Below are 17,084 nucleotides of genomic sequence, written 5' to 3'. Positions count from 1 at the left end.
CTCAAATTTACTGTTTGGCAAATAAAAAATTTTCAAATTCGGACTTGGATCAAATCCCACCATTGTATTTAACGTAGTTAAAGTTGAGAATTTAAGGATGACAACCCAAACCTTGTCATAATTGAAATCCATAATTTGAAATGAAATACTTGTTCCCAAACACTACATAATTCTAAATTAGGTTAATATTGTGATGTAAACTATCATCCTCAAGGTTGACATTTGTCAATTTTCAATATTTTTATTAGTATGTATAATGATTTTTAAAAAATGTCAAATTATAAATTGGGTAAATATTTTAATATAATCGGTGACATTTGTCATTTTTCAATATTTTACTTGGAGTAGTATGTATGATATGATGATATGATTTTGACTTGGTTTTTTCTTGTGTAGTAGTTCAACATTCCAACATTAAAAATGTAAGAATTAAAGATCTCTTTTTTAACCTAAATTTAAAGATTAAACCTTGTGCAGGATACTAGAAGTATTTTTTACCTTTACATACATGCCTTAAAAAGTGATCAAGTATAATGATTACGTGTGGTTGCTATTGCCAACTAGGATTGACGTGTTTTTATCTTAATTATTTTTACACATTGTCTAATAAATTTGTTAAATAGTGCCCTTTCGGATATTTTTAAGAGCTGGAGGGAAAAAAAATTAAAGTGGGCTTCAAAACAATCGCAAAACATTCTATTTTCATGTCCACACATCTTATTTTGTTCTATTCAATGAAAAAAAAGATTTTAAGTTTCATTATGTGAGGCAAGTTCAATTGGATCAATTCAAAATATGAAAAAAAACTGCTTTCTGCATAACTATGATTTTTTTTTTTTATAATTTTTTTATGTTTTTTACTAATGAGCTGCTTGTATGGGCCCATCTCACGATAAGACGGTCTCATACTAGACTTGTTGACCGATTGAGAAACAAAAAGAAAAACATAACTAGAAAGGTTAATATATATATTCCTACTAAATTTAGAACTCGTTTGGCTGTCACTGAAATTAAATTCCCGTGAGAATTTAATTTAATTCTCTTTGTAATTTTCTAGAAATTAAACTTTGTTGTTTGATTGTTGTAGTAATTTTGAATAACATAAGAAATTGTAACTATCAAGGTGTAAGGTACCATGGTGATTAAACTCTACAAGTTGTAGTGATTAACTTCCCTTGAAATTTTTTAAATTTCTACGTTAATTACTAACTAAAAACAATTCATTTTAGCATTTCCTGGGAAATTAAAATTTTTATCCTAGTTAGTATCAACTAAAGAAGTTTGTATTAATATCTTTAATTAAATAAAAGATAAATATATTAAAATAATAATTAAAAAAAATCTTAAACCCTTCCCCACCCCAACTATCATATCATACATCATATAATCTAATAAAAATGATGAAAAATAACATGTGTCCTTATTAGGTTGATTTTGCCAAATGGTTCATTTTTAGTGAAGAATATTGTTGATGTGCCAGATTAATGTCCAACGTGTATTTTTAGAAATTAAATATTACAATAGATCAATCATTGAATCTTACAATCAATAAGATAATAATTTATTGATTAATACATATAAATCAGTCATAAAAAAATCTTATAACTAATCATAATATTTGCCCCATATATATATATATATATATATATATATATATATATATATATATATATATATATATATATATATATATATATATATATATATATATATATATATATATATATATATATATATATATATATATATATATATATATATATATATATATATATGTTGGACACTCCAAGTCATAACGGGGATTTGGGGTTAGGTTTGCTGAGTCATCATTAATTTCTAAAAGCCTTGTATCCATTCCCTCTCCCTATATATAATCTCTGTTTTTCCAGATTTCAACAATAATGAATAAGAGTTGTTTTCTGTTCTAAGCTTTTGTTAATGTCTTCTTCTCCACATGCCTTCAAGTTGATTTGAATCAAGGTATTCTAACATGGTATTAGATGCCCTTACAGGTTTTCTGATTTTTTTTTCTATTCCGTTCTTGATCTTTCTCTACTGATTCTTCTGCCTCATTGTTTCTTTTGGAATTGGTTTCTTTGTCATCTTTTGCTGTTGATATCACCTCTGTTTTCTTGCGTTTTGTTTTTTCTTGACTCAATTGTTTTTTCTTGACTCAATTGTTTTTTCTTACCTTCGTTCTTGACCTTCTCCTTTCCTTGCACACCAAGTGTTTGTCAAAATGTCTGAACCAGCACAAAATCCACCAAATACTCAACATAATCAAGATCCTTGTACCATCTATGATAGCCATTTCTACATTCATCCCTCAGATACTACCATTATTAAACTTGTTCCAGAACCATTCAATGGCACAGGGTTTATTGATTGGAAAAGATCAATTATGCTTTCCTTATCCCCAAAAACAAACTTTGTTTCATTGATGGCTCCCTTCCTGAACCTCCTTTAAATCATATCAATCATGCAGCTTGGCATAGATGTAATGACATGGTCAAAATTTGGTTACATTGTTCTTTGGTAAAAAATATTGCAAAGAGTGTATATTATTGTAAAACTGCAACTGAGATATGGAATGATTTGGAAGAAAGATATGGCCAAGCTATAGCTTCACAGTTATATTCCTTAAGGCAAAGTTTGTTGGATGTTAAACAAGAATCTGATGAATCAGTTGCTGATTTCTACACCAAAATCAAAAGCATTTGGGATGAAATTGATATGCATGATCCTTTATCTGTATGTTCATGTAATGCCTGTAATTGCTCTTCTACCAAGAACAACCTCAGATCCCAACAGGAAAGGAGAGTTGTGCTGTTCTTGATGAAGTTAACTGATGATTTCAAACAAGTCAGAACTAATATTCTAATGTTACAACCCTTACCTCCTCTCAATCAAGTATATAGAATGTGCTTACAAGAAGAAAATCAAAAAGCTGTAACCAAGGCTCCAACTATCACACAACTTGAAGCTATGGCTTTTGCAGTTGACAAAAGAAGATTTACTGATCATAATAAATATGGCAGAAACACTTACTCCACAAACACCTACAACACTAATGCTGCTGCTAATAAAATGATTGGGGCCAAGAGGAATTCTATATGGTTCTGTGATCACTGCAAAATACCAGGCCATAGCATTGAACGGTGTTATAAACTCCATGGACACCCCAACACTTGGAATAGGGATAAGAAATCAACCAATCTTTGTCACAATATTGATGAATCTGATATACGATCTCAAGCAGACTCCTCTGATATTCCTCCACCTATCACTCTTGATCAATACAATCAACTAATGAATCTTTTATCCAAGAATCAGAATTCTGAAGGCAATAATGCCGAAAAACCAATAATACCAGCAGGTACTTCTCCGGTTTTCTTCTCTAGTTATAAATTCTGTATGATGAGTAGCATAACTCCTACTTGGATTCTGGATAGTGGTGCCACAGACCACATTTGCCATGACCTAAGTCTGTTTTCCACTTATACCCCATTACAATCCCATGCTCATAGTATTACTGTTCCTGATGGTAGACAAGTTGAAATTAAACATATGGGTTCTGTTATTTTACCAGGGAATATCACTTTGCAAAATGTTTTTCATGTTCCTGATTTTCACTATAATCTTATTTCCATACATAAATTGTGTCTGGACCTTAAATGTGACATCACCTTCTCTGCTTCTTCTTGTATGATCCAGGGCCCTCACTTGACCCTTCCTCAAGTTCTTGGTAATCTACATCAAGGCCTCTACTGCACAACACATGAATTCCAGTCTTCAACCACTCAACTACATACTCTTGTTCCTAATATCTCTTGTCATGCTGTTCATGTCCAACATGCAGAACTTGCTAAGCTGTGGCATCTCCGATTAGGTCACTTGCCTTTTCCACAACTACAAATAGCTACAAAGAATATTGTTAATTGTTCTTCTATAGATTGCATTTGTCAAGTTTGCCCTATAGCAAGGCAAACTAGATCTTCTTTTTCTCTTAGTACAATAAAAACAACTAAACCTTTTGAGCTCATTCATGTTGATATTTGGGGGCTTTACAGAGTTCCCACCTATACAAAATGTAATCTTTTCCTTACTATTGTTGATGATTACTCAAGGAATACTTGGGTTCATTTCTTAAACTACAAATCTGATGCTGTTTCAATTCTGAAAAATTTTGTTGCCTATTCTTCTGCACAATTTAATTTACATGTTAAAACTGTAAGATGTGATAATGCTAAAGAACTCACGGAAGGTGAAATTCTACAATACTACTTCACACAAGGTATTGTCTTACAAAAAACCTGTGTTGATACTCCTCAACAAAATGGCATTGTTGAAAGAAAGCACAGGCATCTCCTTGAAATTGCACGAGCTTTGTTCTTTCAATCCAAACTTCCTATTTCTTATTGGAATTAGTGTGTTCTCACTGCTACTCATCTTATAAATAGAACACCATTAAAGTCTATAAACAATGTTAGTCCCTATGAAAAATTATATGGAAAATCACCTAGTTTGCATCATTTGAGAGTTTTTGGATGTCTTTGTTATGTCTCCACTTTGAAACAAAACAGGTCAAAATTTGATCCTAGGGCTACTCCATGTGTCTTTATTGGGTATCCACCAAATCAAAAAGCTTATAAAGTCTTAAATCTCAACACATTCAAAGTTCATATTACAAGGGATGTCATTTTTCATGAAAAACATTTCCCATTTCATTTCTCTCAATCTCCTTCAACTCCTTCTACATCTACTTTTCAAATTTTCCTCCCTTCTACTACTACTAATTCTAGTTTCTTTGACTATGACATACCTGATATTTTCACCATCCATCCAACACATACCACTCAGCCAACACACAACATTTCTCCTCCCTCTCCTTCTGTCTCCTTAGACTCTTCTTCTACTTCCAGTATATCTTCTGCTTCCAACATTCTTGATCTTTCAGACATTTCCCATACATCTTCTTCTGCACCTGATATTCCTGCCCTCAGAAGATCTCACAGACCAACTAAAATTCCTCAACACTTCAATGATTTTGTTTACTCCCTTCCTGGATAATCAGCTAACACCAGTACCCATTGGTGTAATTTAGCCCTTTACACACCCTCTCACTCAGTCCTTCTTGCTCACTCGGATATCCCAAAAGAACCTTCCTACTATAAAGAAGCTGCACAAGATCCAAGGTGGGTGGCAGCCATGACAAAGGAATTACAAGCATTAGCAAAAAATCATACCTGGGATGTTGTTTCATTACCCACTGGAAAGAAACCAATTGCATGTAAATGGGTATATAAAACAAAACTCCATGCTGATGGTACTTTGGAGAGACTCAAAGCTCGCTTGGTAGCTATAGGTTACACACAGAAATATGGCATAGATTATTAAGAAACCTTTTCTCCCGTTGTGAAAATGTCAACAGTTAGGTGTATCTTGGCTATTGCCGCAAGCAAGGGTTGGAGTTTATATCAACTTGATGTGAATAATTCCTTTCTACATGGGGATTTGCACGAAGAAGTATACATGAAACTGCCCCCAGGTCACCCTCATTCACCAGACCAAGTCTGTAAACTCAGGAAGTCCATTTATGGTCTAAAACAAGCCAGCAGACAATGGTTTGCCAAACTTACTCATGAACTTGCACGTCAAGGTTTCTTTCAATCAAGGAATGATTACTCCTTGTTCATTAGAAAGCAAGCATCTAGGGTCATCATTACAGCAGTTTATGTAGATGATATAGTCCTTACTGGCACTGATCAGCTTGGTATCAACAATCTCAAGCATCATTTACATCAGGTATTTGGCATCAAGGATCTGGGCTTGCTTCATTATTTTCTTGGGTTTGAAGTTGGTTACACACCTGAAGGCATCTCTTTAGCACAGCAAAAATTTACAAAAGAGATCCTCACAGAGGCAAATATCACCACTACGAAAGCAGTAGTCACTCCTCTTCCATTGCATCTAAAGTTAAGTGCTACAGCAGGTCCTGATTTTGATAACCCAACCCTTTATAGAAGTCTAGTTGGCAAACTCAACTTCTTAACAAATACCAGGCCAGATTTGGCTTATTCAGTACAAACCCTAAGCCAATTCTTACAAGCTCCAAAACTCTCACATTATACTGCTCTTCACCATGTACTGCAATATGTCAACAATACCAGCAGCCAGGGTATTCTTTTAAAAGCAAGTGATAAACTTCTTCTTCAAGCTTTTAGTGACAGTGACTGGGGAGCTTGTGTTGATACAAGACGATCTATTACTGGGTATATTCTTTTACTAGGCAACTCCCCAATTAGTTGGAAAAGTAAGAAGCAAAGTACCGTTTCAAGGTCTTCAGCCGAAGCAGAATACAGAGCCATGAGCAGTGCTACAGCTGAAGTAACATGGATTGTTCGATTGCTTGAAGAGTTGGGTGTTGACAAACTAAAACCTGTCACCTTACATTGTGATAATCAAAGTGCTTTATTCATAGCCAAAAATCCAGTTTTCCATGAAAGGACCAAGCACATAGAACTCGATTGCCACTTCACAAGGGAAAAGGTCCTAGAAGGTCTCTCACAACTAACCTATTTGCCTACTCGCAGTCAGCTAGCAGATGTTCTCACCAAAGCACTTCCCTCTGCTCAATTTAATACTCTTCTTAACAAGATAGGCATGTTTCAACCCTGCCTACCTTGCGGGGGGGGGGGGGGGGGGGGGGTGCTGGACACTCCAAGTCATAACGGGGATTTGGGGTTAGGTTTGCTGAGTCATCATTAATTTCTAAAAGCCTTGTATCCATTCCCTCTCCCTATATATAATCTCTATTTTTCCAGATTTCAACAATAATGAATAAGAGTTGTTTTCTGTTCTAAGCTTTTGTTAATGTCTTCTTCTCCACATGCCTTCAAGTTGATTTGAATCAAGGTATTCTAACAATATATATATATATATATATATATATATATATATATATATATATATATATATATGTATATAATATTTAGTTCTATGCAAATTGGACTATGATTTGGACAAGTGTTTTTAGTAATTACTTTGTATTTGATTTTCATGGACTGAGATTATTGTTTGTAATAGAATTTAAGCGTATACGAACGATGCTACAGATGAATAATTAGCATTAAATATTTGTAAAATACTTAAATGACTTACAAAAAGTTCAAATGTGACAAGTCAAAGAGATATTTTTAGACCCATTAAGAAACCATTAAGGACCCTAGACCCATCAAATTCAAAGAGTCTGAGTCTATGTCTGAAAATTTTAGACCCTTAGAATACAGATCCAAGTCTAAATCTACAAAAAAAAAAATAATTTAAGTTCGGATCTGATCAGACCCGCCCTGTGACTATCCATAGTTACCACATTAGTAGCCTAATAATAGATATCCCACGGGCCACAGTCGGAGTAATCCTCATTTATTACTTTTCCCTATTCTAATCAAAATGTTTTATTTGTTTTTTTTAGATTATTCTGCCTTTACTCTTAATTTATATTTATTTTTAATCTATAAGTTAAACTATAAGTTGTATCTTGTTTAATTATCTAAATGTACTTTTTATTAATACTCCCTTCTATTCATTTTACTATTCCCATTTAGTTTTCATCATTATTCACCAATCCCTTTTAATTTGTATTTTATTCTTAATCTATAAGTTAAAATATAGTCAAGGTCTTTTTTTATTTGTCTCAATACAAAGATTATTAATATTAATTTTTCATATTTTTAATCAAGCATAATTAGAGATATTAAGAATTGAAGTAACAATTTGTATTTTGTTCTTAATCTATAAGTTAAATATAGTCAAGTAGGGTTTTTTTTTATTCGTCTCAATACAAAGATTATTAATATTAATTTTTTATATTTTTAATCAAGCATAACTAGAGATATTAAGAAGCAAAATATTACTTCGATAATTGTGAAAATTAAATGACAAGTAAATGAATAAGAGGGACCTATTAACTTTTTAATATCTTAACCAAACATAACTAGTGATATTTATTTAGATTTAAAGTAATGCATAAGTAAGTGTGCAAAATCAAATGAAACATTAGATTTAGATCAAAATAAAAAGGAGCACTTTTTCAATTTTTAAATTAAAAAATTCCAAAAATTTAAATTAACATGTTGATATAGTTGAAATGCTAGATTTTAAGATAACACTAATATGATATTTTTAGTTTTAATTTTTTTTATAAAAAAAAACTTAAAATGGGGCAGATAGAAATGAGTCTTTGAGTTGAACTTTCTAAATTCTAATATAACCCTTATTTTTATAAAATTGTCACATATTTATTTCATTTTAATATGTCCCGAATATTTCTATTTTAAATGGTGTCACATATTTCATTTTAATCTCTATAATTATATCTATACAAATTAAAATTCGTACGCATTTCTCATACTTCTATCAATTATTGATATTGCCACTCTTAGTAAATGACTGCCTCATATATTTAATTAACTACGCAATGTTATGAGCCTATTACTCTCGCTCACACTCGCACAAGCACACGTACACGCACAAAGGTGTTTATTTCTTTTTTTTTTAATGGCATTGATTATAAGGATAATGATATTTTGCCAAAATTTTATTTTCTAACAAAAAATATTGTTTTTGAAAAAAATTGTAATCGGATCAAACCAAAACAATTTATTATTTGATCCATATTTATATATATTTATACTAAAGTCGTCAATCTTAATAATATGTGTCGCAAGATCATGTTTATTTATTTGCCGCCAAAAATCCTAACGGTAAAAAAAATTAATAAATATTTGTATCTTTGATATTAACCAAAATATTTTACATGATTAATGTAAAAATATGTGTTATCTTAGATATATACAAATTATAATCACAATTTTATAATGATAATTGGATTAAGATATTTCGTGCATTAGCTGAAGAACTAAGCTAATATATTTAAAACATATTGCACAAGTCTGAATAATTTTCAACTAGTATTTTTTGATTTAGTCTTATTTTTAGTGTCAAATCAAATCCTTTGACGAATGATCTCGACTTATTTTTTATTTTCATTAACATATATTTGTTTCATTAACATCATGCATTAAATTAAATTTTTATTATGTTTTTTTTCCTAATAATTAAATTATTATGAGAAAGTCTTACATAGGTTAGTGTGTACTAAAATATTTTTGCACCAACTTATCATAAATAGGTCACCACCACTTTAATACATCCTTCATTTAATTTAACTTTTTTTATCCTTCATTTAATTTAACTTTTTTGAAAAAATTATGCAGAATAATTTAACATTTTATTTATTTTTCTACAATAATTCTAATTTTGATTAAACATGATTAATCCTAACTATAAAATAATATGAACACGTCTCATAAATCTGTCTTACCGTGAGACGTTGTCAAATTCATACATCCACTTCATCTTAGAGGTGTTTAAAACAAACTTGATAATCCGATATGTACCCAATTTAGAAATCAAACACGACTTAAACCAACTTCAAAACGAATTTAAAATTTAACATAGACACAATACTCAATTTCACCTGACTGGAAATAAAAAAAATAACTCGTGGTCTTGCTGTTTCCGAATCCTGACAGGATTCTCGATTCTCATTCTCATCTCCTGTCCCCGTTGATCGCTACCTATTCCCGCCTTCATCGCCGCCGCCGCCGCCTCCTCCTTTTACCGTCCTTCATCTTTTGGTTCTTTTCTCTGTTGATCAACTTAAGGTATTTCTTCTCTCCGTTACAATCTGACAACTTTTGAATTTGTCGTTGATCACGCTTTTAATTCTTCTATTTCATTCTCGATAGAAGTGAAATACTTATAGTTGATCGTGTTATTGAAATTTTACTTAAAGAACAAGAGATTGGAAGTTTTATTTCCTTAGTTTTTAGCATCATTATATTTTTTCAGTTTTCTGTAACTTAATTTGAAATTTTATTTAATTTTGATTTTTTGGGGTGAATGCGATTCCATTTTGGAACTTTGTGTTCACTCCAGAAAATTTGTTGCTTTTTTAGAGCTTATGTAATAAAATGTTATTCTTATTTAGGGGGAGTGGTAGGGTGTTTTCATCATCATCATCCTACTCTACTCGGTGTATCCCGCTAATAGAAAACTATGAACAGAATGTGAGGAGAAAAGGACGGCGATAATTCATACCCATAAAAAAAAGCGCTGCTAAAGAAATCCCTATGATACGGTGTTTTATAGTTATCAATCCTAACAATACAACTGTGCTACTTACAAATTCATCAATACAAGTATTTTTGTTACAAATACTAATAGAAGGTTGTAGAAATAAATAGAGAGAATCTTTTCTGTTTTGTAATTTGTTAGATGGTTGTACACGTCATTAGAGTTTGTTATTCTTTTCTTTCCATTTTGTGCTCTCTTGTCCTTTTCTATATATAAAGGACCCCTTGTACTTGCATTTGTATTCATTCACTGATAATAAAATTCTTCCTCTTTCTTAATATCAAGTTCTTTACTCAAGCCATCTTCTATAGCTGAATACCTAAATAGTCTACACCAAGTTTAACATGGTATCAGAGCCAAACAATGCTGATATTTTTTTTGTGATTTCATCCTAACTTCTTTTCTGTGTTCTTATTCTTTCTTCTTTCTTCTCACAAAATTCGAAGTGCCTGTTAATGATATTGATCCAACTCAAGATCCAGCAAGTGTGTATTATCTTCATCCTTCAGATCATGTTGGTATAAAGCTCATTTCAACACCCTTTGATGGTACCGGATACGCAGATTGAAAGAGCTCGATGATTATTGGTCTCACTGCAAAGAACAAACTTAGTTTTGTTGATGACACAACATCTAAACCTCCTCCAAACTCATCTGACTCCAAGTGCTGGAAGAGATGTAATAACATGGTGATAGGCTGGATAATTGCTTCTCTTGATAGAGTTGTGGCCAAGAGCATTATGTACTACAATAATGCTCAAGAAATATGATATGATTTAGAAGAGAGATTTGGAAAATCATCTTCTGCGCAATTGCATAGTTTACAAGAAGAGCTTACAAAACTCACTGAAGGTGCCTCTATGAGTATAGCTGATTATTTCACTAGAGTCAAGTCTATTTGGGATGAGATTGATCATCTCGATCCTATTCCTATACGTTCTTGTAATGGATGTTCTTGTGGTTTGATCAAACATTTCTTAAAGAGCCAACAAGATCAGAGGTTAATTCACTAACTGATGCGCCTCGATGAGCAGTATAATCAAGCTCGTACAAATATACTGATGATGAGTGAACTTCCTACAATCCAAGCTGCATATCGTTTGCTGGTTCAAGAGGAGAGACACCGAAAAATTTGTAAGATAACAGCTCCTATCGAATCTTTGGCTTTCTTTAGTGACAAAAGGAAGAATTATGACCAAGGAAGAAACAATGAGCATCACAGTAACTATAAAAGACCTTATACACAAAATAATGGAGGAGGCAAGAGGACCAACAATTATTTTTGTGATCACTGCAAAATCATAGGCCACACTATATAACGTTGCTTCAAAATTCATGGTTATCCGGAGTCAAAGGGAAGGAAAATAGCTGCTAATATGATAGGTGACAATGCCAAAAATGCCACAAATGTAGGAGGTACCGGTCTTACTTTTACACAGCTGAACAATTTACTTTCTCTGTTCAATAAAAATGATGGACCTACTGATGTCAAAGAGAATGCACATGAGGATGATACTAATCTTGTTAGTTTTGGCAATCTAGCAGGTACATTTTGTTTTCTTTCACAAAGCCTCTTTAATAATTGGATAATTGATAGTGGAGCAATAGACCATATGTGCAACACTATCAGTTTATTCAAAAATATAAAGAGCATTGATAGCAACAAAATTGAAGTTATTATTCCTGGTGGGAGTTAAATGAAAATCAATAAGATTGGAGACATTTATCTTGATAACAATCTTGTTCTCGAAGATGTCCTCTACATACCAGAGATCCGGTTCAACTTAATATCAGTGCACAAATTATGTACTAATAATTCTATATCACTCTTGTTCTCATCTTTTGGTTGTTGGTTCCAGGACCATTCCAAGAAAGGTCAAATACACCTTGGTAATCTCTATAATGGTTTGTATTGTACATTGGACAAAAGACTTCTTGAAGACTTTCATAACACTACAAATGAATAGACTACTACTACACCTAAGGATAGATTTTCCAATAATGCTATTACTCTTGATATGATGAAACAAATAAAATTGTTGCCCTTAAGGCATGGACATGTACCTTTTAATAGACTAAAAATCATGTATCTCACTCTATGTTTTTCAAATATTCAAGATTCAATTATATGTATTGTATGTCCTCTTGCTCGTCAACCCATGCTATCTTTTCCTCACAGCAGCATTAGTTTCAAGTGACCGTGTTGGATATTGAGTTGATGATTATAAATATATGGATTTTTTTAAGTTTAACTTTTTTCATTCTTATAAATTTGAAGATAAAGGTTACAAATATTGTTATTATAAGTAGTAAACTTTAAAAGAAACAAGGAGTATTGTTTTAGCCATCTTTGATCAATGTCCACTATGTTAAATTCTCATAAAGTTATATGGACTTTCTCAACATTTTATGAAACCACACATGTTAATAAAAGTTCTTAAACTTTTGTTATCTTTATTTTCTATTAATATGTTTTCATGAAAAGTTACATATTGGTAAAAAAAAGGTTGGTTTTTTGTGGGCTTAATGCACAATAAAATATTGTATATTCATCTTAAACTCGGGGAATATGAATTAAATAGTGTAGGTTAGAGGAGTGAAGAATAAAGAGTGAGAGTGTAGGATAATAAAAAGATTGTTCAGAAGTGGTGCACAATAAAAATAGTGTGCAACAACTTTCTATTAGACTTATTAGTAAAAGATTGGGTCATCTTTCCTTTATTAAATGCCATTTTTTGTCAAAACCTAATGAATTAGTATTTTTAACTAGCTTCATCTCTGCGTAGCTTTAGTCCGTTATGGACGAAACCACAAAATTATACTTATTTGATTTCGGATTATAATAAATTATAATAAAAAAGTTCATCAAATCATTGGGTGCTTTTAAATCATATGTTGCAAATAGAATGTGCAAACACAATCAAGGGCCACTTGAAAACCATTTTTATTCTATTACGAGGAAAAAGTTTTGTATATTTGATCTTAAAATTCTGCATAAGTGATAGTGAAATAGGGCTGCTATAATGCTGGTTCTTTGGTGATGCCAAAGGGCACTTATATATTTGTTTCCAATTTGAAGTTCATGTCAAGATGCAAAAAACAACACAACACGTAGCAAAGGTTTCCATATTCACCAAATTGGTATTATCCAAATTGTAATTTGTAAGGTGTAAAAGTAAAACATTGAGTTTTAAGATATATTCGAGGATTTTGGCCGATATTCATTTGTATGACGTCCACATCACCCCTTACTTTATCACCGTATCCATTGAATCGCGATCGTTACCGATCGTTTCATGTGCCAAGATTCTTGAATATGACAGTTAAAGGATATGTCCTCCAATAAAGCTAGATGTTCCAACAAGAATCCAAAAGGCTTGGGTGTAGGCTTGGGTGCTGAATACAATTCTCATTCCCTTTATATCTCCTACAAGAAGATTAAAGAATGAAGTGTTAAAATCTTATAAAAGTACCACCTTCCTACTAACAAGTGGTATATAGAATTTGATTCTAACATTTTAGCTAAAAAGATTAGAAAGAATCTTATATATATGATGGAAAGTTTTGAGTTGTGATGGTCGGAATCAATATCATGTAGCTTTTCTAATGAATATATTCTTCAACTTTCTATTTAATGAAGAAGCTTCACGACTTTAGTAAGCCACAACAAAACATATAAAACACCCACCTAAATTGTAGACATCCAAAACATAATGTCTTGGTTTGGATATAGAACTAGATCAAGCTATGTTGATAATGGTCACCTTGATCATTCCATAGAAAGGCCAAGTCATACATATGTTACAAAAATCGTGTCACAAGTTGCCGATGCATACAAGTATCCTAACTCTCATGTAAACATAGATTCTTCACTAGACAAGTACAACTATGGTCGCCCTCGTGAGATGGAGGATTTCATTACACATGTTCTTGATGAAGTACATGGGCTGCCTGGTTTCACCACCAGCCCAAATGAAAGGCAAAAAGGGGGTCGACATAGCTCCCCAGTGAAGCTGTGGGTTCAAGGCTATGGATCAGACTATCATTATGGTAGTTCTTCTATGAAATCGAAGATTCTTGGCGATGATGGAGATCATTATGACTATGGTGTTTATGATCAACCTCCTCAAAGAAGATATGGTGTTCCTAAGAAGACTTATTGGGACCAATACCAGTTAAAGTCAGAGCCTTTTATAGATTATGAAGATCCTAAACAATGGGATAAGTCAAAAGATTATCCACTAAATCGATATGAATCTCCAACAAAGGTTAAGATCTTGAAGGATCATGGAGGTCCTAAGAATCAATTGGGTAGCGTTGCTATCAATCGTCAGACTTATAGAGATTATGAAATCCCTAAAAATCCCTGGGATAAATCATCCAACTCTATTTATATCGATCACACTCCTAAGAATCAATATTTAGGGGAGTTGAATCATGGATGTACCAATAACCATTGGGATAACTATGTTGGAAGGCCTCGGTCTCCAAATAGTTACGGATTCCCAAGCAACCATCAGGATAACTTATCATCCTATGATCACTCACCACAAAGTGGGGATGATGACGATCAAGATAAATTATCAAAACATGTCCATAATTATGCCCCACCAAGTGAGAATATATGTGAAAATCGGAATAGCAAATGGGGTAACTCTTCAATGAGACCTCAACCTCCTAAGGAATACGGCCTTTCCAACAGGCGTTGGAATGGATCATCAAGCCTGGTCTATGATCACCCACCAGTACCCAAAAATGTTGGTGCACATCAATACAACCACCAGGAGAACATTATAATGAAGCGTCAACCTCCCCAAGATCTTAGAGTTCCAGACAAGCAATGGGATAGAACATCAAGCCCTGTTCACAATCACCCACAACTAGGTGGAAACACCGAAGGAGTTTTGTGCAACCAGTGGGATAATAGTTTGATGAAACCTCAACTTCTGAAGGATTATAAATTTTCAAATAAGGAAGAGAATAAGTCATCCAATCCTATTGGTGATCATCTATCTCCAACTAGGAACTATGGGAGAGTTCAAAGCAACCAATGGGATAACTCTTTGATAAAATCTCAGCCTCCAAAGGATTATGGATCTTTCGACAAGCAATGGAATAGGTCATCAAGCCCTACTCATGAACACCTATCTTCGATTAGTAATAGTGATGGAATTCCAAGCAACCATTGGGGTAATTCTTTGATGAAACCTCAAAATTCAAAGGATTATGGCCCTCCAACAACCAATTTAATAGGTCATTAAGCCTTATACAAGATCACCTATTCCCAAATAAGAACACAGAGGGAGTTCCAAGTAAGCAATGGGACAATTCTTTGACGAAGCCTCAACCTTCCAAGGAGTATGGAGTTTCCAACAAGCTATGGAGTAGACCATCAAGCAATATTCATGATCACCCACCACTGAGTAAAAAGATTGACGATGTTCCCAGTGGCCAACAAGGGAAATCTTTGATGAAACCTCAACCTCCCAACAAAGCTGAACTTTCCAACAATCAATGGAATAGTTCATCAAGCCCTATTCTTGATCACCCTACATCATCAAATAAGAACTATAAAACAACTCCAAGCAATCCCTCGTTGAATCCTCAATCTCTTAAGGATCATGGAGTCCCTAAGCACCAATCAGATAAAAGGACAAGCCCAACATATGATCACCTTCCAACTGGGAACAACAATGAAGCTCCAAGAAACCAAAAGAACACTTTAATGAAATCTCAAACTCTAAAAGGAGTTGAGCTTCCCAATAGTGTATCAAATAGATCATCAAGCTCTATTCATGATCACCTAGCACCAATTAGGAACGATGAAGGAGCTTTAGGAAATTCATGGGGAAACCCCTCGATGAAGCCTCAATCTCCTAACAATCATAAACTTCCTAAAAATCAATGGGATAGAACATCAAGCCGTACATATAAAGACCAACCAAGTACTGGGAATATTGGTGGAGTTCCAAGAAACTAATGGGAAAATTCTTTGATGAAGCCTTAACCTCCAAGTGATCATAAAGTTCCTAACAACCAATGGGATAGATCGTCAAACCTTAAATATAGTCTCTTCAACTAGATATATCGGTGGACAATAGCAAAACTTCTTTAAGTTGGTTGGGGTTATCGCCCCTAAAATATTTCACCGTACCTTTATTGATTTCTATTTTAATAGCAAAAAAAAATAAAAAGAATAATGCGTATATTAAAGAGAGGGCAATACTAGCACCAACAAACAAGATTATTGATAAGGTCAACGAACATATATTATCACTTGTTCCTGGAGAGGAGAGGAAAGACTTGAGTTTGGATTCAATCAATTATATATATGACACTTTAAATTAAAAAATTAAACTTATGAGGTTAATATATATTTTCCTCGTTGTTTTGAAAATCTAATTTTTTTAATAGATGTTGTCTTGGTATCACTTACCTAACTTATTTATTTATTTTAAATTATTAATGTCATTTTACCTTAAAGACCTTTGACTTTCCGGATTGACTTTGATTTTCGGTCAATGGGCTTTTGTCTGAATTCCCTCTTTCCTTGAGAGGCCCAAAGGCTAATTACCTCCAAATACCCTAACCTCCCTCCAGCAAAATAACCTCCTGTTTGACCCAACTTCCCACTCTCCCTCATTGCTTGGTGATCCTTCTCCCAAGGCTGATAACTTCCCACTGCTCCCATGATCTTCAACCTCTCCTCTCTGAAGTAACTTCCTCCTTCAACATTATAAATAGGGAAAACCATCAAAGAGGAGGGGACATCTAAGAAATCCTCTTAAGTATCCTTACTTATTCTCTACTTCATTAGCTTACCAAAATTCCAGTAACATCATCCACGGCATCTTTTTGCATTCAGTTTATAATCATCTACTTCAT

At 33.1% G+C, this 17,084-nt stretch overlaps 1 long non-coding RNA gene across 1 annotated transcript; it reads left to right on the top strand.

Annotated features, from left to right (window-relative positions):
- The first annotated feature begins 9,330 nt into the window (after positions 1-9,330).
- On the top strand, positions 9,331-11,828 carry LOC130818974 (uncharacterized). Its single transcript, XR_009044044.1, has 2 exons — positions 9,331-9,728; positions 10,055-11,828. It is a non-coding gene; the product is annotated as an uncharacterized LOC130818974 (long non-coding RNA).
- Positions 11,829-17,084: the final 5,256 nt, after the last annotated feature.

This window comes from Amaranthus tricolor, chromosome 7 (genome assembly GCF_026212465.1).
Source record: "Amaranthus tricolor cultivar Red isolate AtriRed21 chromosome 7, ASM2621246v1, whole genome shotgun sequence".
NCBI classification, from domain to species: Eukaryota; Viridiplantae; Streptophyta; class Magnoliopsida; order Caryophyllales; family Amaranthaceae; genus Amaranthus; species Amaranthus tricolor.
This window is presented reverse-complemented; position numbering and strand designations above follow the sequence as displayed.